General features: G+C 41.0%; 1 protein-coding gene across 1 annotated transcript in view; it reads right to left on the bottom strand.

The window, feature by feature from the left end:
* The window catches only part of abcc12 (ATP-binding cassette, sub-family C (CFTR/MRP), member 12), a 118,179-nt gene extending 97,553 nt beyond the window's left edge, over nt 1-20,626 (bottom strand). The window contains exon 1 of the mRNA XM_059992918.1: nt 20,293-20,626. The gene's annotated coding sequence lies outside the window, so the exon portion shown is untranslated. The remainder of the gene's footprint in view (nt 1-20,292) is intronic.
* Between the last annotated feature and the right edge of the window lie 3,490 nt (nt 20,627-24,116).

Below are 24,116 nucleotides of genomic sequence, written 5' to 3'. Positions count from 1 at the left end.
TGAATAAATGGTACTTGGATGCAATGCCAGTGAATTTCCATTACTTTACTGATGATTGAGGGCAGATTTACACACTGATAATTAGCTGGAATCAATTTGACCCACTCATGTTTTTCATTATTCACACCTATTAAATGTGATAACTCTGCTCATGCCATCCTAGGCAAGGAGTCAGTTTTGACTGGCATAATCTGACTTATTCACACAGCATTTACAAAAACACAGACATGAAACCTCATAAAATATGGACAACGATAAGTAAATACCTATCTATTCAATCAAGCCCATTAGAATTCTTTGTTTGAATGACATTACGTCTCATTTATTTTTGCATATCTTATGCACATCCCAGATAAGAGCAGCCTGGGACTGATACATGTTTGTTTTGGGGACAAAGTCAAAGTAAATTTATTACCAAATTCCATGCATGTCACCATATATAACCTAGAGATTCATTTTCTTGTGGACATACTCAATAAATCCATAATAGAATAATGACCATAACAGAATCAATGAAAGACCGCACCAACTTGTGTGTTCAACCAGTGTTCAGAACACAACAAACTGTGCAAATGCAAAAAGTAAAAACATTATAAGAATTAACAAATAAGTAATAAATATTGAGAACATGTGATGAAGCATCCTTGAAAGTGATTCCATAGGTTGTGGGAACATTTCAATGATGGGGGAAAGGTGAAGTTGAGTGAAGTTATCCCCTTTGGTTCAAGAGCCTAATGGCTGAGGGATAGTAACTGTTCCTGAAACTAGTGGGGTGAGTCCTGAGGCTCCTTCCCTTTTTTTCAGATGACAGCAGCAAGAAGAGAGCATATCCTAGATGGTGGTTTCTCTGATGATGGATGCTACTTTCCTGCAACAACACTTTGCACAGATGTGCATAATGGTGGGGAGGGCTTCACTCATGATGGACTGGGCCATATCCATTACTTTTTGTAGGATTTTCCATTCAAGACTATTGGTGTTTCTATATCAGGCTGTGATGCAGCCAGTCAATATACTCTCCACTGCACACCGATAGAGATTTGTCAAAATTTTTGATGTATTGCCAAATCTTCACAAACTCCTAAGGAAGTAGAAGCGCTGCCATGCTTTTTTTTTGTAATTGCTCTTATGTGTTGGGCCCAAGGCACCTCCTCTGAAATAACAACACCGAGGAATGTAAAGGACTTGTTCATGAACATCTTGTTTCCTTTTCCCGAAATCAATAGTCAGCTTCTTGGTCTTGCTGACATTGAGTAAGAGGTTGTTGTTATGGCACCACTCAGCCAGATCTTCAAACTCTCTCCTATATGCTGATTCATCACCACCTTTAATTCAGCCTAAGACAGAGACATCATCAGCAAACCTGTACAGGGTGTCGGAGTTGCGCACAGCCACACAGTCATTAGTGTAAAGTGGGTAGAACAGGGGCTAAACACACAGCTTTGTGGTGCCCCTTTGCTAATGAAGATCATGGAGGAGATGTTGTTGCTGACTGACTGGGGTCTGCAAGTGAGGAAATTCAGGATCTAATTGCACAAGGCATATTGAGGCCAAAGTCTTGGAGTTTATTGGTTAGTTTTGAGGGAATGATGGTACTGAATGCTGGGCTATAATTGATAAAGAGCATCCTGATGCATCTTTGCTGTCCAAATGTTCCAAGGTTAAGTGAAGAGCCAATGAGATGGCATCTGCCGTCAACCTGTTGTTCCGGTAGGCGGACTGGAGTGACTCCAAGTTGCTCCTCAGGCAGGAGTTAATTTGTTTCATCACCAACCTCTCAAAACACTTCATCACTGTGGATCAAAGTGCTACTAGATGATAGTAATTGAGGCAGGTCACCAGGTTCTTCTTAGTCACCGGTATGATTGCAGCCTGCTTGAAGCAGGTGGTTTCTGAAGCAAGAAGTTAAAGATCTCAGAGTACATGCAATCTAGTTAATCATCACAGGTTTCTAGGTGCTCTGTCTGGGCTGGGTGCTTTCTGTGGGTTCACCGTCCTGTAGGCTGCTTGGTCATCGGTTTCAGAAATTGAAATCTCAGGATAAGATGTGTATTGAGAGTCAGGAACAGGTAAAAGTGTATGGAGAGTTGATAGGAATGGGCACAGAAGTGTGGAAAGATGGTGGCTGGAAATTAAGACAGGTTTGATTTATTTTTAAATCTGATATGATTCTTCCTAGTCATATTGATTTTCTAAATACTTTGGTACCAGATGCACAAGAGAAGACTCAGTATCTGCTCTCATATTGGCATCAAGCTAACTAGTGCATAGTTCCGATTCCTCCTCACCCAGCTTTCTTGAATGACAAGGACATGTTTGTCTCTTTTCAGTCGGGGGGACCATTCCTAAACCTGTGAAAATTTGGGGAAAGAAGAAGGACTCTCTCTCCTGAGAATTATTTGAATTCCCAGGAAACAGAATGGGAAATCCAGTAGTTTTATTGTTTTTATAACTTACAAGCCCTAATTTCTAATAAAACTGCAATCTGAATAACTCTTCGTTTGCTATTCATTCCAAACATTTTTATAAGTTTTCCTAGAATGATTGATCCAAAGTATGTATTTCATTTTACTACCATCTTCATCTTTCTCTTATAATTTTCTTGCCTTTGCTATAAGGGACTAAAATTTACTGTTTCCTGTCTCTACATTTCGCATCCCTTTAGAACTGTTTCATCTCTTAGTGATTTATCATCATATTTCATTTTATCTTATTTTGATAAGATAATTTTATTTTGATCCTTTGCCCATACTTGGTATGTTTCCAACATCTTCATTTTTTTAAGATTATCTCTGTCTTTTATTAATATTATCATTGTCTCCATACAATTTTTTTTCTGATTGCAGCATTTCCCAAAAGTTATTAAAATCAGAGTCAGAGATTATGTGTGTGTCAGAGACAAAGAAAAAAAGAGAGAATCATAGATAGCGAGGGAACATGCAAGTACAGAAGTATACTGTACATGCCCACTCGTATTCTGTAAGACAGGGCCTGAAACCCTCTGAGAGACAGATAAGCAGAATGAAAGCAGAAAAATCAATAGATACGGATGCAGGAGAAATGGAGAAGCAGCGAGCCAGAGAAAAGGATTAATTAAAAGGGCGAGAAAGTTTGGAGACAATATCAATGTGATTGGATAAGACACAAGAACAGAAAGGAATGGGAATGAGAAAAAAGAGGAGAAAGAGAGGGCAAGATTTGAGATGGAGAGAAATGAGAATGAGGATGTGAAGGAAGAAAGAGGAATAGAGAGAATGATATCGAGGAAGAACATAATATTAAGAAAAGTGTTGTCATAATAACAGCTAAAGTGAGATAGAATGAAATAAAATAAATTTTAAAAGTGTAGGGGTAAAGCAACACCCATAAAAGGAGTATAGGTTCTTTCACTAACGTCTTTTTATGTCAAGATTGTCCAGCTGTAAAAATAATGAAGATCACTGTTCTAGTGAGTAATTGATAGAAACCCTGTCAGATGAGTCAGATAATATGGTTGTGGTAAACCAAATAAGATTCTTTGCTGGAAAATTTAGTAAAGTTGGACAAAGTTGCTCTGTGCTACAAAGTAGACCTTGTACAATCAAAGGCCTGCTCGGTAGTTCCAGGGCTGGTCCCAGATACACAATGGTAAGTGTAGACCAGGGATAATTACAAAGCTAGAGAGTGATGTGGGATTCAGGGTTGACCAGCTTTAGAACAGTTAGGGTCAAGGGGTAAGTAGAAGTGTGGGGGGGGGGCGCTGAGATAGGTAAAGCAATATTGGTAAAGAGCTCAAAGCAAGGAGTGGGAGAAGATGGTTAACATAGGGTCAACTACATGGATAGTGAGGGAAAGGATGGTAGCTGGTGATGCTGGAACAGAAACTCGAGGGGGTTTGAAAGTCAGGTGAATTAATCATCAGAGAGTGGTAAATGCTGAGAAGAGTTCAGGTCAGATTGCGGCTGGATGGTGGAGGTCAGATCAACCAATAGGTTGTTAGTTGGATAGGCTCAACTCACCATCTCTGTAATGGGTGGGGCTGAGCAAGATTGTGGGGGAAGGTTATGAATCATTATCTTAGGAGAAAGAGAGACAGGTCCATATGTAAAGGAAAGCCACTTGAGGTAAGTTCCATGGCAGGGATCTTTTCCAAGACATTGAAGCAAGCCCAGAGAGCACCATGCTAGCCTTCCACTGCATGAATGGCCTGTGGGCTGTTCACTGATGGGCTTTACAGAAGTGGTATCCAGGAGTGCATTGGGTAGATTAAGGCAGACATTGGACGTCACCCAATGTGCCCTGGTATCCACACCTTTGTGCTTAGTGAGCAGAATAAATTTAAACCATGCAGTATGCAGTGGGAAAATGATTTTTAACTATTTTTCATTCTACATTGGAACCAAATCACACGACATTCAAAAACATATTGCAATACAATCCAATTACCAGGCAGGTGTTCTTACCGCCTCTTTCTCCTAAATGCACCTATCCCCCTCCCCTGCCTAATAAATGTAGATTATGTAAATACATCTATGAAAATGGAACGTAACAAAGAGACAGTTTTCCACGCTTTATTAACAGAAATTATATTTCAGAATGGTATTCCAGTTAAAATTGAAGTTTTGCTGGACATGTTGTTAACATACTGAATTTATATCAGTAATACTGACTAAATAATAATTAAATAATAAAACCATTATAGAGATTGTATCTTGAATCATTTTGAAAAGGGAAGGGACAGTTAGTTAGGAAGGTTCAATCGTCGGGTATTAATATTGAAGTAGTAAAATTGATTCAACAGTGGCTAGATGGGAGATGCCAGAGAGTAGTGGTGGATAACTGTTTGTAAGTTTGGAGGCCGGTGTCTAGTGGTGTGCCTCAGGGATCTGTATTGGGTTGTCATATGCTCTGGATGATGTGGTGGTAAATTGGATTAGTAAGTATGCAGATGATACTAAGGTAGGAGGCTTTGTGGATAATGAAGTAGGTTTTCAAAGCTTGCAGAGAGATTTAGGCCAGTTAGAAGAGTGGGCTGAATGATGGCAGATGGAGTTTAATGCTGATAAGTGTGAGGTGCTACATTTTGGTAGGAATAATCCAAATAGGACATACATGGTAAATGGTAGGGCATTGAAGAATGCAGTAGAACAGAGTGATCTAGGAATAACAGTGCATAGTTCCCTGAAGGTGGAAACTCATGTGGATAGGGTGGTGAAGAAAGCTTTTGGTATGCTGGCCTTTGTAAATCAGAGCATTGAGTATAGGAGTTGGAATGTAATGTTAAAATTGTACAAGGCATTGGTAAGGCTGAATTTGGAGTATTGTGTACAGTTCTGGTCACCAAATTATAGGAATGATATAAACAAAATAGAGAGAGTACAGAAAAGATTCACTAGAATGTTACCTGGGTTTCAGCACCTAAGTTACAAGGAAAGATTGAACAAGTTAGGTCTTTATTCTTCGGAGCGTAGAAGGTTGAGGGGGACTTGATAGAGGTATTTACAATAATGAGGGGGATAGATTGAGTTGACATGGATAGGCTTTTTCCATTGAGAGTAGGGGAGATTCAAACAAGAGGACATGATTTGAGAGTTAGGAAGCAAAGGTTTAAGGGGAGCACAAGGGGGAATTTCTTTACTCAGAGAGTGGTAGCTGTGTGGAATGAGCTTCCAGTAGAAGTGGTGGAGGCAGGTTTGGTATTGTCATTTAAAGTAAAATTAGATAGGTATATGGACAGGAAAGGAATGGAGGGTTAGGGGCTGAGTGCGGACCAGTGGGACTAGGTGAGTGTAAGCGTCGGCACGGACTAGAAGGGCTGAGATGGCCTGTTTCCGTGCTGTAATTGTTATATGGTTATATTACATACTGCAGAAACATACTGCAGTGATTAAGTGCTTTGAGAGGTTGATGATTAAACTTATCAACTCCTGCCTAAGATGCAATTTGGATCTGCTCCAGTTTGCCTACCAGCACAACTGTTCCACAGCAGATGCCATTTTATTGGCTCTTCACTAAACCCTGGAACATCTGGGCAGCAAAGATATATATATATATCAGATGCTCTTTATCAAATACAGCTCGGTATTCAATACTATTATCCCTTCAAGACTGTTGTATATTTATTATATCAGTAATATTCAAAATATATTGTTTGATTAAGCATATCTTGTTGTCTAAATAATCAATTATGGTTAAGAAGTACGTGAATGGCATATGCCATCACACCACCACGTGATACGCTCACACCCCGCTGAAAGCAAAGAACAAATTTAAGACTCACATCTCTTGAGCTCTCATCTTTTTCTTCAAATTAAGTTTATGGTGTGGAGTTACAAAGCATAATAGTGCTGATGAGAAAGTTTAAGATGAACTTGGAACGGCTACCTACCTGTTCAAGTGCAGAGAGTTGTTCAGTTTAAAAAAGGGCAGGAAATGGAAGAATTCACAGGTTCATAAAACCGGGTGATAATACCATAAGGAAAGAACAGAAATGGCAGGCTGCATCAGAAAGATTGACCCATTTGATTGCACAATGGATAACTGGATTTTGCACTCTGAATGGATTGAGTAGTATTTTGAAGCAGGTGAAATAGCCAATGAGAAGTAAGTACCAGTTCTGCTGAGTGCATTGATCTAAAGGCATACAGTTTGATTAGAAATTTAACTACTCCAACCAAACCAGCTAAGATGCACCTTGCGGATATCATGAAAGTACTGGAGGAATGTTAAGAACTCAAGCCTTAGTTAATTGCAGAAGGCTTTAGGTTTCTTAAGCAGAATCAAAAGCAAGGGATGTCCATTTCAACAAATGTTGTTGAATTGAAGAGATTGTCTGAGCATTGTCAGTTCAGTGATGGGGATAATGATGCACTGAGAGACCATTTAGTTTGTGTAATTACAAGAAAGCATTAAAAAAAACATTTCCTAAGTGAAGCACAACTCACATTTAAAAGAGCAGTTGAAATAGCTGTATCAATGGAATCAGCAGGCAGAGACACGACAGAGATGCAGTCAGGAATGAAAGTGGACATGAGGAAAATTGCGGCACCTAAAACAGAAAATGACCTGGCTGAACAATTTGTGCTACCATTGTGGCAGGGGCTCACATAGATCAGACCAGAGCAGGTTTAAAGGCAAAACTTTCAGAAAATGCAACAAAGTAGGACACATACAAAGAGCATGTCGAGCAGACTAAAATAACTGGACTGCATAGAGAAAAGAAAACAATAAAAGACAAGTTGCAGTGGCAAAAAGAGCAGTAATCTGCATGCTGCTAATGAGAAATCCGATAATGATGAGAGTGATGCAGGACTGCGTAGCCTTGAGATTTATAATGTGCCAACTAACAACAGACAAGCAATATGACCAGAATTGAACAGCCAATTATTTAAAATGAAATTAGACACTGGCTCAGTTGCTTTAGTCATTCCACAAAATGAGTTTGAATGGCATTTCAAAGATATCCAATGTAGAAATTATACTGGAGAAAAGATAACACTGGTGGGAATGACATACGTAACATTGAAATGAAAAAACCTGCATGACACTTTGAGCTCGTATGTGATAAAAACAGGAGTGCCTGCATTGTGCGGCCATAATTGGCTGAGACAACTACAACTTGATTAGCGACACATCCACCATCTGCAAGCCACATCCTCTGTATAAGAGTCAACTGAAAGTGAATTAAGAAAGGTACTAGATGACGCCACAACTGTCTCCATGCTGTACGCCATGAAGTGCTGTTCAACAAAGGGCAAAACAGGTGTTGATGCCAGTCTCTGTGCCTCTGGATGGAAAGCATATTGGACCAAGGGAGGACAATGCTGCTCAGAGGAAACGTGAAAGTGCCAAAACCACTGGTCTGACAACAACATTATTTTTTTAGGCAGCTTATCTGAGAAAGTTACTTGTGGAATGTGGTTTGATTTTCAGCTGGAAGAGAGTTCAAGGAGTTTCAAGAAAGTTGCAAGCATTCAGCTTTTGAGAGTATAAAGAAGCCTATAATATTCTGGTTTACTCTTAAAGACTTTCTTAAACAACAAAACAACATTAGTTATCCTCCAGACCATCAGCACCTCCCCCGTGACAAAGAATATGTTAAATATCTCTGCTTGGACCCCTGTAATATCTGCACCAGCCTCCCACAGGGTCTAAGGGAATACCTTGTCATGTCCTGTGTATTTATCCATTCTAATTTGCCTCAAGGCAGCAAACACCTCCTCCTCTATATACAGTCCAAGAACTCATTGCTGCTTTTTATCACTTCTATAGACTTTATGTCTATTTCCTAAGTAAACTCAAAATCTACCTGAGGTCTTTCCACCTCTTTCAGCCCCATGCATAGATGACCACTCTGATCCGTCATAGGACCAATTTTGTTCCTTGCTATTTTTTTGCTTTTAATATATCTGTAAAAGCCTTTGGAATTCTCCTTCACCTTGTCTGCTAAAGCAGCCTCCTGCCTCCTTTTAGCTTTCATGATTACCTTCTTAAAAGTTCTCTTGCATTTCTTATACTCCTCAAGTACCTCATTTGCTCTTTACTGACAATGCCTGCTATGCATCTCCTTCTTCTTAATCAGGTGTTATGAATGTGCCACAACTCTGAGGGGCCAAAGGGTACAAAGTAGCCCCCTCCTTTTTGAGAATCGCAAAATCGTTATTAATTCGGGTCTGGGACCCAGGAAATGAGAGAGAGACGTCCAGAATACACAAGACTTGGAATGTGTCCTGGCCTCCGCGAGACAAAGCCACAGATAACGACCATTGTCTCTTGGAGACGAAATTGTGTATTGAGTACTGTACTATTCATTGAAGCCCTCAGGAGATGACCAGAGTGGTCTGGTTGAGGGATTGCATCATCCCAACCTGATTGACATCTGAGACCCCATGAGTAAGGATAAAAGAGGGTCTGGGGAACAACCCCTTCAGATGCACCAGGAGAAACGCTGGAAAGCCAGTGACAGGGTTTTATAGCGAACGCCAGTGAGGGCCCGTGTGCGTCCTCCCTTGCCTGGGTTGGCGGGCTCACCACAGAAGAACGGTTTAGCTAAAGGAGAGGCCACAAGTGAACGGCCACACCAACGGGACTCTGACGGATTGAAATCATAAAAGGAAAGCCGGCAAGTTTCTAAAAATCTCTCTCTCTCCAACCAAAAGGCTGCAGCCTGAATGAACTGAGTGACTTTTATATTTCCATCGGACAATACATTATCCCCTAGACAACGATAGAGCTTATTTCTGATTGATTATTATTATACCGGCACTTTTAGATTTAGTATTGATGACGTATATTATCTGTATGGTTGCATTGATATTATTTTTGTGTATTTTTACTAATAAATACTGTTAAAAATAGTATCATCAGACTTCAACGGATGTCTCTATCTTTGCTGGTAAGTGACCCAGTTACGGGGTTCGTAACAAAGTGGGGCCTCATCTCGAGATTTGATAACAAATTGGAGGGCCAGTGAATCGGGCTTGTAAGTCCAAACTTGGATTTGGATGTGCGGGTAACCAGAGGGGAACCAGCAAAGATGGATGTGGATGAATTTATAGAAAACCTGACTCTGGCGGCACTAGAGGCAGCCACAAAGTCGGGCTTGATAAATATTGCGAAAGGACTAAACCTGGCAGAGGTGAGGTTGTCAATGAAAAAGCGGGAGTTGCGGAGGGCCATAACTCAGTATTATATTGTGAAGAATGTGTTTTCTGCTGAGGTATTGGAAGATATCCCTGAAAAGGTACCAACTAGTGGGACGGCTCAGTTAGAGTTGGAGAAATTAAGTTTGGAACATGAAATTAAGTTAAAGCAGCTGGAAGCAGCTGAAAAAGAGGAGGAGAGAGCTGAAAAGGAGAGGGAAAGAACTGAGAACCAAAGGGAGGAAGAGAAACAGAGGCAACATGACTTGGACATCGAAAAGTTAAGGCAAGAGCGAAGAGCTCAAGGGTCAGACCGAGAGGAGAGGTTTAATGTTAGTTGGGAGTTTAGGTTAGTACCTCCGTTCGAGGAGACGGATGTTGATAGTTATTTCTTGCATTTTGAAAAGGTGGCAGTGAGTCAGAAGTGGCCCAAAGAGCAATGGGTGGCGTTGTTACAAAGTGTGTTAAAGGGAAGGCAGGACGGGCATATGTGGCGTTGTCCATGGAGGAGGAAGAGTCGGAAAATTATGAGAAAGTAAAGGAGGCCATTCTTCGGACCTACGAATTGGTACCTGAAGCCTATAGACAAAAGTTCAGAAATTTAAAGAAAGGGTGGAATCAGACATATACTGAGTTTGCCTATGAGAAGGGTGTGCTCTTGGATCGTTGGTGTGCAGCAGAAAAGGTGGAAGAAGATTTTTGGAGTCTCAGGGAGTTAATTCTGATTGAGGAATTTAAAGGTTGTGTTTCGGATGATATCCGGATGTATTTGAATGAGAAGCCGAATAAGTCCATCTCCGAATTTGCTAGGTTTGCAGATGAATATGCTCTAACCCACAAGACAAAGTTTTCCTCGAATAAAAGTTACCAGAGAGACCGTGGGAATGATCGAGAAAGCCTGCCGGCTGAGGCAGAGATCCCACCAGGAGCTAATGGTAAAATTGAGGAGGAGAGACAAGACGACAGGAGAGGTCCTGGCTTGACCTGTTTTAATTGTGGAAAGGTGGGTCATATTGCATCTAAGTGCCTTGCTCCGAGGAAGGAGACAGGAAAATGGAAAGCAGCAGTCCCTATAGGATGTGCTGTGGTAATCAGTAAATCGACGAGAGAGCCCCAGGTAGACAGAGTACGAGAAGGGTCTGAGAAATGTATTTCAGAAGGAACCGTGTCTGTGAGAGAGGGAAACACACCAGTTCCAGTGCGGATCTGGAGAGACACGGGAGCTGAGCTGTCATTGATTAGCAGTAAGGTACTGGATTTTGGTGGCAAGACTGGAGAGGTGGCTTTGAGAGGCATAGGACAAGGGACAGAAGCGGTGCCCTTGCATAAGATCATTATAAATTGTGAGCTGGTATCTGGACCAGTTGAAATAGGGGTGTGATCAGAATTCCCGAGAACTGACGTAGACATCCTTCTGGGTAATGATTTAGCTGGTGGTGATGTTTGGTCGGCCATGGAGCTGCTGAGCCAGCCTGTAAGTGTTGAGGTCCCGCCCCTAGATTCCAAGATCTATCCCGCATGTGCGACCACTCGCAGCATGTCGAGAAAGGCAGCTGAGAACGAGACCAGTTTAAATCCGGCCAGTATTGATTTGGCCGAGACATTTTTACTGATCCTGTACCAAGAGGAGTTAAAACGGAGGTGGTAAAATGGAGAATAGAAAAATGAAAGAGAGTAAGGGAGAGGAGGTAGTCCTGCCCTTAGCCAGGAGGAAATTTATAGAGGCACGAAGTAAAGATGAGAAACAGATAAGACTGTTAAGAGGTCCAGGGTTGGACATGGATGATCTGTCTGGTTTGGCAGAACTGTTTGAAGAAGTTGAAAATTTTAAAGGTGTTCCCGATAATGAAATGAGGGCCATCCTAGATGAAAAGGATGTCATTACCTTGAAGAAGTCTGCAGATGAGGTTGTTTCAGCCCCCGGGGTTGAGTTCACTCCAGAAGGGAGTTGCCCAGAGAGGAACTGGGAGGATCAGGGGAATTTAGAATTTGAAAAGGGTACGGGTATTGAAAGCCTGGAAGAGGCAGATGTCCCGTTTGAGTGTGTTCAAGATGTGGATGCACATGGTACTAGTAATGGGGCTCAGAAAAAGTCTGAGGTATTTGATTCAGTTGAAAAGGAATGCAGTCCTTGTGGGTCAGATGGTTCAGTGAAGAAAGGGTTAACCTTGGTAATAGTGGGAAGTGAGAATTCCCAGTTGTTTGTGCTCAAATGTGTGCTAAAAGTTAGTGAGGAGATAAAAGGTGGTGAGGTGAATATTATTATTGAAGGAAAAGGGAAAAGTGTAGTTCCCAAATTGAATGAAGAAAATTTAAAATCTGGATTGGTGTCAGAAGCAGTAACCAGGCTGCAGAGACAATGGCTTGGTAACAAGGTGCCTGCGAATCAATTACAGGTTGATTTGGAATGTAAAGGTGCCCCACACGCTATTGTTATTCAAGAGTGTGCTGTGAAGAGGCAGAATTTGAAATGCTGTTTGGACAAAGAGAGATCACTTGCAGATTTTAAATTGAAAACTAATAGCATGAAGGGTCCTGAAGATAAAACTAATGACGTGCTTAAAATTAAAGAATTGTGTGGAAATTCGGAAAATGGTCTAAGTTTGGAACACATTGTTGATAAATTAACTCCTATGTGAAAGCCTATTCCACACTAGTATACAAGTTAACTACATGGGAGTTAACTGGAAAAGGGGCGAGGGTTGACGGGGTGCCATTTTAAATAACAGGATCCGGTTTTAAGGGATTTTGACAAAGCATGTGAATAATAAAGACAACCCCCATGAAAGATTGACTGTTAAGTTTGAAAGTAACATAAAGATTAGTATTTGCATGAACTTTTGTAGTATACACGTAAGTTAAGATCACAACTCTTTAGTTTTTGTTTGTTGAAGAAAAGGAATAAAAATAGGTGGTTATTAAATTGGAGTCTGATACTACAAGAATTTATTAAGGTACAAGATGTTAAGATATCAAAGGAAGTGACAATGTAATCGTTAACTGCTTAGATGCTGAATTGAATGTATAACTGTATTACTCTGTAGTGTAAAAAAAACTCTTCTGTATTATGTTAGATTCTAAAATCCTGTAAGACTCTGTATTAATTCATTTTTACCAATGGTAAAAATCTTTGAAGGAAGGGGGTGTTACGAATGTGCCACAATTCTGAGGGTACAAAGTGCCCTCAGAATGTGCCACAACTCTGAAGGGTACAAAGTCGCCCCCTCCTTTTTGAGAATCGCAAGATCGCTATTAATTTGGGTCTGGGACCCAGGAAATGAGAGAAAATCCTCAAGGTTTTGGAATGTGTCCTGGCCTCAGCGAAACAAAACCATTGATAACGGCCATTGTCTCTTGGAGATGGAATTGTGTATTGAGTACTGTACTATTCATTGAAGCCCCTCAGGGGAGGACCAGAGTGGGCTGGTTGAGGGATTACATCATCCCAACCTGATTGACATCTGAGACTCCGTGAGTAAGGATAAAAGAGGGTCTGGGCCAGTGACAACGTTTTATAGCGAACGCCGGTGAGGGCCCGTGTGCATCCTCCCTTGCCTGGGTTGGCGGGCTCACCACAGAAGAACGGTTTAGCTAAAGGAGAGGCCACAAGTGAAAGGCCACACCAACGGGACTCTGACAGATTGAAATCATAAAAGGAAAGCCGGCAAGTTTCTAAAAATCTCTCTCTCTCCAACCAAAAGGCTGCAGCCTGAATGAACTGAGTGACTTTTATATTTCCATCGGACAATACATTATCCCCTAGACAACGATAGAGCTTATTTCTTATTGATTATTATTATACCCGCACTTTTAGATTTAGTATTGATGACGTATATTATCTGTATGGTTGCATTGATATTATTTTTGTGTATTTTTACTAATAAATACTGTTAAAAATAGTATCATCAGACTTCAACGGATGTCTCTATCTTTGCTGGTAAGTGACCCAGTTATGGGGTTCGTAACAAAGTGGGGGCCTCATCTCGAGATTTGATAACAAATTGGAGGGCCAGTGAATCGGGCTTGTAAGTCCAAACTTGGATTTGGATGTGCGGGTAACCAGAGGGGAACCAGCAAAGATGGATGTGGATGAATTTATAGAAAACCTGACTCTGGCGGCACTAGAGGCAGCCACAAAGTCGGGCTTGGTAAATATTGCGAAAGGACTAAACCTGGCAGAGGTGAGGTTGTCAATGAAAAAGTGGGAGGTGCGGAGGGCCATAACTCAGTATTATATTGTGAAGAACATGTTTTCTGCTGAGGTATTGGAAGATATCCCTGAAAAGGTACCAACTAGTGGGACGGCTCAGTTAGAGTTGGAGAAATTAAGTTTGGAACATGAAATTAAGTTAAAGCAGCTGGAAGCAGCTGAAAAAGAGGAGGAGAGAGCTGAAAAGGAGAGGGAAAGAACTGAGAACCAAAGGGAGGAAGAGAAACAGAGGCAACATGACTTGGACATCGAAAAGTTAAGGCAAGAGCGAAGAGCTCAAGGGTCAGACCAAGAGGAGAGGTTTAATGTTAGTTGGGAGTTTAGGTTAGTACCTCCATTCGAGGAGACGGATGTTGATAGTTATTTCTTGCATTTTGAAAAGGTGGCAGTGAGTCAGAAGTGGCCCAAAGAGCAATGGGTGGCGTTGTTACAAAGTGTGTTAAAGAGAAGGCAGGACGGGCATATGTGGCGTTGTCCATGGAGGAGGAAGAGTCGGAAAATTATGAGAAAGTAAAGGAGGCCATTCTTCGGACCTACGAATTGGTACCTGAAGCCTATAGACAAAAGTTCAGAAATTTAAAGAAAGGGTGGAATCAGACATATACCGAGTTTGCCTATGAGAAGGGTGTGCTCTTGGACCGGTGGTGTGCAGCAGAAAAGGTAGAAGAAGATTTTTGGAGTCTCAGGGAGTTAATTCTGATTGAGGAACTTAAAGGTTGTGTTTCGGATGATATCCGGATGTATTTGAATGAGAAGCCGAATAAGTCCATCTCCAAATTTGCTAGGTTTGCAGATGAATATGCTCTAACCCACAAGACAAAGTTTTCCTCGAATAAAAGTTACCAGAGAGACCGTGGGAATGATCGAGAAAGCCCGCCGGCTGAGGCAGAGATCCCGCCAGGAGCTAGTGGTAAAATTGAGGAGGAGAGACAAGACGACAGGAGAGGTCCTGGCTTGACCTGTTTTAATTGTGGAAAGGTGGGTCATATTGCATCTAAGTGCCTTGCTCCGAGGAAGGAGACAGGAAAATGGAAAGCAGCAGTCCCTATAGGATGTGCTGTGGTAATCAGTAAATCGACGAGAGAGCCCCAGGTAGACAGAGTACGAGAAGGGTCTGAGAAATGTATTTCAGAAGGAACCGTGTCTGTGAGAGAGGGAAACACACCAGTTCCAGTGCGGATCTGGAGAGACACGGGAGCTGAGCTGTCATTGATTAGCAGTAAGGTACTGGATTTTGGTGGCAAGACTGGAGAGGTGGCTTTGAGAGGCATAGGACAAGGGACAGAAGCGGTGCCCTTGCATAAGATCATTATAAATTGTGAGCTGGTATCTGGACCAGTTGAAATAGGGGTGTGATCAGAATTCCCGAGAACTGACGTAGACATCCTTCTGGGTAATGATTTAGCTGGTGGTGATGTTTGGTCGGCCATGGAGCTGCTGAGCCAGCCTGTAAGTGTTGAGGTCCCGCCCCTAGATTCCAAGATCTATCCCGCATGTGCGACCACTCGCAGCATGTCGAGAAAGGCAGCTGAGAACGAGACCAGTTTAAATCCGGCCAGTATTGATTTGGCCGAGACATTTTTACTGATCCTGTACCAAGAGGAGTTAAAACGGAGGTGGTAAAATGGAGAATAGAAAAGTGAAAGAGAGTAAGGGAGAGGAGGTAGTCCTGCCCTTAGCCAGGAGGAAATTTATAGAGGCACGAAGTAAAGATGAGAAACAGATAAGACTGTTAAGAGGTCCAGGGTTGGACATGGATGATCTGTCTGGTTTGGCAGAACTGTTTGAAGAAGTTGAAAATTTTAAAGGTGTTCCCGATAATGAAATGAGGGCAATCCTAGATGAAAAGGATGTCATTACCTTGAAGAAGTCTGCAGATGAGGTTGTTTCAGCCCCCGGGGTTGAGTTCACTCCAGAAGGGAGTTGCCCAGAGAGTAGCTGGGAGGATCAGGGGAATTTAGAATTTGAAAAGGGTACGGGTATTGAAAGCCTGGAAGAGGCAGATGTCCCGTTTGAGTGTGTTCAAGATGTGGATGCACATGGTACTGAACCTAGTAATGGAACTCAGGAAAAGTCTGAGGTATTTGATTCAGTTGAAAAGGAATGCAGTCCTTGTGGGTCAGATGGTTCAGTGAAGAAAGGGTTAACCTTGGTAATAGTGGGAAGTGAGAATTCCCAGTTGTTTGTGCTCAAATGTGTGCTAAAAGTTAGTGAGGAGATAAAAGGTGGTGAGGTGAATATTATTATTGAAGGAAAAGGGAAAAGTGTAGTTCCCAAATTGAATGAAGAAAATTTAAAATCTGGATTGGTGTCAGAAGCAGTAATCAGGCTGCAGAGACAATGGCTTGGTAACAAGGTGCCTGCGAATCAATTACAGGTTGATTTGGAATGTAAAGGTGCCCCACACGCTATTGTTATTCAAGAGTGTGCTGTGAAGAGGCAGAATTTGAAATGCTGTTTGGACAAAGAGAGATCACTTGCAGATTTTAAATTGAAAACTAATAGCATGAAGGGTCCTGAAGATAAAACTAATGACGTGCTTAAAATTAAAGAATTGTGTGGAAATTCGGAAAATGGTCTAAGTTTGGAACACATTGTTGATAAATTAACTCCTATGTGAAAGCCTATTCCACACTAGTATACAAGTTAACTACATGGGAGTTAACTGGAAAAGGGGCGAGGGTTGACGGGGTGCCATTTTAAATAACAGGATCCGGTTTTAAGGGATTTTGACAAAGCATGTGAATAATAAAGACAACCCCCATGAAAGATTGACTGTTAAGTTTGAAAGTAACATAAAGATTAGTATTTGCATGAACTTTTGTAGTATACACGTAAGTTAAGATCACAACTCTTTAGTTTTTGTTTGTTGAAGAAAAGGAATAAAAATAGGTGGTTATTAAATTGGAGTCTGATACTACAAGAATTTATTAAGGTACAAGATGTTAAGATATCAAAGGAAGTGACAATGTAATCGTTAACTGCTTAGATGCTGAATTGAATGTATAACTGTATTACTCTGTAGTGTAAAAAAAACTCTTCTGTATTATGTTAGATTCTAAAATCCTGTAAGACTCTGTATTAATTCATTTTTACCAATGGTAAAAATCTTTGAAGGAAGGGGGTGTTACGAATGTGCCACAATTCTGAGGGTACAAAGTGCCCTCAGAATGTGCCACAACTCTGAAGGGTACAAAGTCGCCCCCTCCTTTTTGAGAATCGCAAGATCGCTATTAATTTGGGTCTGGGACCCAGGAAATGAGAGAAAATCCTCAAGGTTTTGGAATGTGTCCTGGCCTCAGCGAAACAAAACCATTGATAACGGCCATTGTCTCTTGGAGATGGAATTGTGTATTGAGTACTGTACTATTCATTGAAGCCCCTCAGGGGAGGACCAGAGTGGGCTGGTTGAGGGATTACATCATCCCAACCTGATTGACATCTGAGACTCCGTGAGTAAGGATAAAAGAGGGTCTGGGCCAGTGACAACGTTTTATAGCGAACGCCGGTGAGGGCCCGTGTGCATCCTCCCTTGCCTGGGTTGGCGGGCTCACCACAGAAGAACGGTTTAGCTAAAGGAGAGGCCACAAGTGAAAGGCCACACCAACGGGACTCTGACAGATTGAAATCATAAAAGGAAAGCCGGCAAGTTTCTAAAAATCTCTCTCTCTCCAACCAAAAGGCTGCAGCCTGAATGAACTGAGTGACTTTTATATTTCCATCGGACAATACATTATCCCCTAGACAATGATAGAGCTATTTCTTATTGATTATTATTATACCCGAACTTTTAGATTTAGTATTGACGACGTATATTATCTGTATGGTTGCATTGATATAATTTTTGTGTATTTTTACTAATAAATACTGTTAAAAATAGTATCATCAGACTTCAATGGACCTCTCTATCTTTGCTGGTAAGTGACCCAGTTATGGGGTTCATAACACAGGGCCTCAATATCTCTCAAACATCAAGGTTCCCCAAACCTGTAATCGTTGATTTTTATTCTGATAGGAACTTACAAACTCTGTACTCTCAAAATTTCACTTTTGAAGGCCTCCTACTTACTAAGTACCCCTTTGCCAGAAAACAATCTGTCCTGGACAACATTTGCCAGATTCTTCCTGCTACCATTAAAATCTGTCTTTCTCCAATTCAGAATCTCAAACCAGGGACCATACCTATTCTCCTCCATAATCGTCCTGAAACTAACGGCATTATGATCACGAGATGAAAATTGCTCCCCTACACTAATTTCTGTCGTCTGCCCTGTCTCATTCCATAATAATAGATTTAGTATCACACTCTCTCTGGTTAGGAACTCTGTTTATTGATTAAAGAAACTTTTCTGACCAGCTCTATCTCATCCAAGTTTTTTACATTTTGGGAGTCCCAGTCAATATGTGGAAAGTTAAAATCAACTGCTACCACAATCTTATATTTCTTGCAAGTCTGCAATCTCTCTAGAAATAAAAAAACCCATAGCTGGAGCTTCACTTGCCGCATGGAGAATGATGAGTGTTCGTTCCATAGTAGGTGAACACTGACAGTTGACTCATATGTTACGCAAAGGTATTGAAAACAGGAGCAGAAATAGAGCTTTCAGCCTTTTGTGACTGAGCCATTGGACACCATCATGGCTAATCCATCCATTTCACAAGTTCTTGCCCTTCCTCCAGATCTCTAACCCCTTTTAGCTTTCAGAACTTCATCTGTCTCCTCCCTGAATATACTTAATGACTTGTCTCCACTGTCTTCTGTGATTAATACATTGTACTGTTGCCAATAAGGAGCCCCTGCTTCCCATTGATAAGAATGGGAGGCCCTAATAATTCTTATGATCAAATTCTGATTAAATTTGAGTAATGATGTACATATAAGGTGTTGTATGGGAAAGAGCCATCTTCAGAGGGCAAGTGTTGTTTTGATACTTTGACAGGTTAGGGTAGACCAACATACATGTAGGCAACAGATGTGGTGTCCTGGCTTTCAGACACTGTAACAGGAGAGCTTTTAAGAAAACAGAGCTTGGAAATGTGACTTCCATGAAAAGTCAGTCGGCGTGTAATGAGAGAAGTGGAAGAGAGATTAGTGCCTCCAGGTTCGTTCACAGAACCAGGCTTCAGAGCTTATAAAAGTTTACTGACATGATAAGACCTTCTCTCCTATCTCTCTTACTGTGAGCACAACCTGGCAAGCTGCCCTGCAAATTGAAGGCTTTCCAATTCATAAAAGCAATGGGCTTATTTGCAGGAATAATGATAGGTAATACTGCACCAAATTCTGAGTGAGCGTCGCTGCTATCTGTAAAGCATTAAATTATAGCCAGTGAATTTGCTTCAAGTACTGCAGAAGCTGACTATTTCTTTCACTGTTCAACCCATGATTTGTGATTGAATTTCAGTTAGAAATTACGGCAGCGTAGACTGATATGAAACATGTTTAAACTGTAATTGCATCAACAGAAAATACATTTTTTAATTACTTGTTTTTTTTGTGTTTCTGAGCAGTACAGTAACGTTTCACTTTGTAGTGCCTGCTGTAAGATAGGAGTTCAATTCCCGTTGCTGTCTATAAGGAGATTGTACCTTCTCCCCATGACCCTGTGGGTTTCCTCTGGGTACTTCAGTTTCCTCCTGCACACCAAAAGAGATATACGGCTATGGCTAGTGAGTTGTGTGCATGCTATGATGGTGCTGGAAGTGTGGTGACAATGTCAGGCTGTCCAATCCTACCAAATCCTCACTAATTTGATTTGATGCAAAAATGTATTTCACTGTATGTTTTGACGTGCATGGGACATTAATCCTTAATCCCTTTATCTTTGTTTTTGGTTGAAAAATCATAAAAGTAGACATTTATCATTAACTTCGTGATTTTCTATTCACAATACTTAGCACACTATTGCTCAGTTCTGAGCAAAAGCCTTAGATCTGAGATGCTGAGATTTTCTCCTTCCACATCTGCTCCTTGACCTCCTGAGCATTTCTAGCGTTTTCTGTTTTATTTCACATATCCAGCAGCTGTAGATAATTTTTTGACATTCTCTCACTATCACCCTGTTTAGACAAAAAGCCCTGACTAAAATGAACAACAATACTATACAATAAGATTCTAAAAATTGACCCCTAACATCAAATAGGTTAAAGTATATAAAATAAATTAGATCAGTATTGCCAGTAGGATATAGCCAGCATGCACACATTCTAAATGTTACTTTTTGTCATTTGTTATTTCTTTTCTTCAGAGTCCTGTATGAAAAGAAATCGTCTGGATTTATATACTTTCTGAAGGTTATGGGGAAATTTCCATTATGTACAAGTTTCTTTCACTCAAACAATTTAATTTTGCTTTCTTGCTCAATTTCATTCAGCATTGTTTCTGCAAAATACCGCTCATAAGAAATACACACTTATTGTTCCAGTGATAGCCAACATGACACTAATCACTGTCAAACTCACCACTTCTGCTTGGTTTGCTCTGTGCAGGCCTCTTCTTTGTCTTTTGATCTCTGCTTGAATCACCACTGAAATAACCAGTACTTTCTTGGCTTGAGAGATTCCCTTTTAAATAACAATCTGCAAGGGTCATGCATCCAAAAGCAGCCTCATTTTCAATCTACTCATTTCAAAGTTCATTTTGGGCAATAACTATTCTGTACAAAGGTGTGAAGCTCGTGAAAACAAGAATTGACATCCTCAGATTTAAAAGAGTATTGTCAAGAGTAAAAACTATTTCAATGTGATTTTTGTCACTCCTTATGTCTGTCAAAGTAGGAATTCTTTTCACAGAGACTTTAGTTTTGAATCCTCTTTCTTTACAGTATGATTTCTGACATGGTGAATGTGATGTTTTTTCCTGTTATTCCTTCACTGGGTTCAAGAGGCCCAGTGTAAAGGTTCAATAATTGGTTGACAAATGATCAGGGTGCAGCACGAGCTAATTTGCTGACAAAAAGGATGGACAAGGGCAGAGTGCCAACAGGGTAATCAGTCATGTTTCTGAACTCTTCATACTATGAGACCCATTGCCAGAACCCTGGGCCAGCAAATCCAGTGGAGTGTTGGCTGACTGATTACTGCAATGCTGTTACACAAAGCCTCTTGAATACTGTTATCCAAATCCATGACTGCTTCAGTATATTTCTTTGACTGAGATTTTGCTCCAGGCATTCGTTTATTTTTGTACATTTTATCTTATCTCCACCAATTCTTCATGAAGTACCAAGTATGCATTCTTTTGGGAATCCAAAACATTCTGGAGTATGAAAGTGACAAAGAAGAATTGAGAGGGGCTAACTAAGATGCAAAAATTTCTGAAACATTCTGGTTACAAGAGTTGCCATCTTAGGAGCTGTACTCAGACATGTCTAGGGGATATGGATCTGCCAGCACTGCCATATAATCTCCTTCATGATATTTCTTCATTTGTGTGGTATTTTCCGGATTAGATCTAACTCACATGGAGATAAAGGTAAGCAATGCCTCCTCCAAGCTGCATCTTCAGCTGTTTACTTGTGGAAAGAGCTGTGAATGATATTATATGCACACCTTCCATTAAAAATTGGATACCCTAGGGCTAAAGATGAAAGATCTGTTTTATTTGTCACATGAACATCAAAACATCGATGTGCACAGTGAAATTCACCATTTGCAATAAAATCAAATCAGCAAGGATTGTGCCAGGCAGCCCACAAGTGTTGCCATGCAACATAGCATACCCGCAACTCACTACCCCAACCTGCACAGCTTTAGAATGTGGGAGGTAACCGGGGCACCCAGAGAAAACCTATCAGTCACAGGCAGAATGTACAAACTCCTTGCAAGCATACGAGCAGCAGCGGAAATTGAACCTCCCCGCCCCCCCACCCCCCTGATCAGTGATCGTTGACTGGCACTGGAAGCAATATGCTAACCACTATGCTACCATATTGTCCTATGGTGTAAATGCTCCAGCATCCACCTTTAAGTAGTACAACCGTGTAACTAGTAACTCTGTGGATAATCTTCTCCTATGTCAGTGGAATTTGCACGCTCTCCCAGTGATCGTACACATCACCCTGGCTGCTCTAGTTTCTTCCTGCATCCCGCAGAGCTACATGTTGGCAGGTTAGATGCCTTCTGTAGGATGAGGATGAGTGGCCACCTTTGGGAGAGTTGATAGGAATCTGGGGAGATAAATGAGATTACTACAGAGTTAGTATAGATGGATGGCTGATGGTCAGCATGCGCTCAGTGGACCAAACGGCCTGTTTCAAGTGCAATATCCCTTCACTATCAACCTCAGACATCTTGAGATGCCACACACTAGATACAATTTAAAGTGCCATGCAGAAAAGAAACGTACTACTGAAGCAGTGTCTTCCCTATCCTGCCCTGTTTTTGTTTGCTGTTTTCAGTTACCTGCATTACCTTTTGATTTCCATGTACAATTTGGTTGGAAAGGTAGATTCATGTGGTTCAGTGGTGTTGGTGCTGTGCTATGTGTGTAAGTCAGGTTATATCATCTTAAACTCCCTTGGTTTTGGAAGAATGATCTCATTGAAACAATGAGATTCAACGAGAGTTGATCTGGCTGGAGAATTCACACAAGGTGTGCAGTCTCAGGATAAAACATAGAAATCTACAGCACATTACAGGCCCTTCAGCCCACAATGTTGTGCTGACCATGTAATATACTCTAGAAACTGTCTAGAATTTCCCTATCACATAGCCCTCTATTTTTCTGAGCTCCATGTACTAGCCAAGAGTCTCTTAAAAGACCCTACTGCATCTGCCTCCACCACCTTTGCTGGCAGTGCAAATATAAAACCACCACATCTGTCCACTTACAGTTGGGATGAGAAAAGTCAGAGTTGTCAGTCTTTGGAAAATCTCTTCTAATAGAGCTGAGATTCTTCTGGCCTGAGATCATAGGGTTTTGGAAATTGGTATCAGGTGAGACTGTGAACAAGGATCAGCCATGATCTGATCAAATGGCAGTGCAGGACTGAGAGCCTTTACAGCGCATCCCTGCACCTTTTCTAATATGATTGTGTTCCTAAGCTGTATTAATGAAATAAGTGAGCACTGAATTCCAGTGAGCACATAAAGTATTTTGCTGGTTTATAGAGGTGAGGTGAGGTGTAAGCAGCTAACTGACCTGCTGTGAAGAAAAGAAATTAAGTAAGAGGAACCATGCATATAGTGTTTGATTCTAAGCCTTCCCAGCCAAAATTAATCAAGCTAACCTTGAGTTATACTTCATATAAAATGACTCAATGACAATAACAAACTTTATTAATTATTTTCTTATAAGTTAAAGATTTAATCTTAAATTCTTTCACTGCCAGATTAGAGTGATTTGAAAAACCAAAGATTCACAACCATGTTCTTTCCAAATTAATGGTCATGCATGTCAGTCTGCAGCATTTAGGTGTGAATTAGTAACAGATAAACTTTAATATTATTAGTGCACTTGGAAAATCACCCTATCACATTATGAGTAAATTATTTACTTCAAAATTAAAACAAAGTTGTAGGAAATTCAATGCAATTGAGCAACAAGTTAGATACTATTGAGCTGCTGAATTCTTCTCTTCACAACATTGACATAGGTAGAAAGGGGGAAGAGGTCCTGTGCAGTTAGTAGAGGAGGCTGGAGAAGAGGATGAGGAGCAGGACCTCCAAGGTTGTAATTTCTGGATTACTCCCAGCAGCACGTGCTAGTCAGGAAAAGGATGATTTGGCAGGTGAATGAATGGCTGAGGATGGGGTGCAGGGGGAAAGGTTTCAGATTTCTGGATCATTGGGATCTCTTCTGGGGAAGGGTTTAAATTAATTTGGCAGGGGAATGGGAACTGAAGTGATAGGGCTGAGAGTGGCGCAGTTGATTTACAATTAGATGCAGTGTGCAGTGAGACTCTGAGGAAGAAAAGACAAGTGATAGGGCAAAACTGCAGTCAGTGCAATGAGTTGAAATGTAACATGGAAGCAAAATTGAGATAGGTGATGAATGCAAGACTAAAGGTGTTATATTTGAATGCACATAATAGGCTAGATTGTGGCACAGTTAGAGTTTGGCAGGTAAGTTGTGAGCATCAATGAGTCACGGCTAAAAGAAGATCATAGCAGGGGGCTAAACATCTAAAGATACACATTGCATCAAAAGGACAGACAGGTAGGCAGATAGGGTGGGGTGGTTCTGTTGCTAAAAAATGAAAGTAAATCCTTAGAAAGGGGTGATAAGGGTAAGAGCAAGGGTAAAAAGACTCTAATGGGAGTTATATACAGGCCTCAAGACAGTA

The sequence above is a fragment of the Hypanus sabinus genome, chromosome 17 (genome assembly GCF_030144855.1).
Source record: "Hypanus sabinus isolate sHypSab1 chromosome 17, sHypSab1.hap1, whole genome shotgun sequence".
NCBI lineage: Eukaryota > Metazoa > Chordata > Chondrichthyes > Myliobatiformes > Dasyatidae > Hypanus > Hypanus sabinus.
This window is presented reverse-complemented; position numbering and strand designations above follow the sequence as displayed.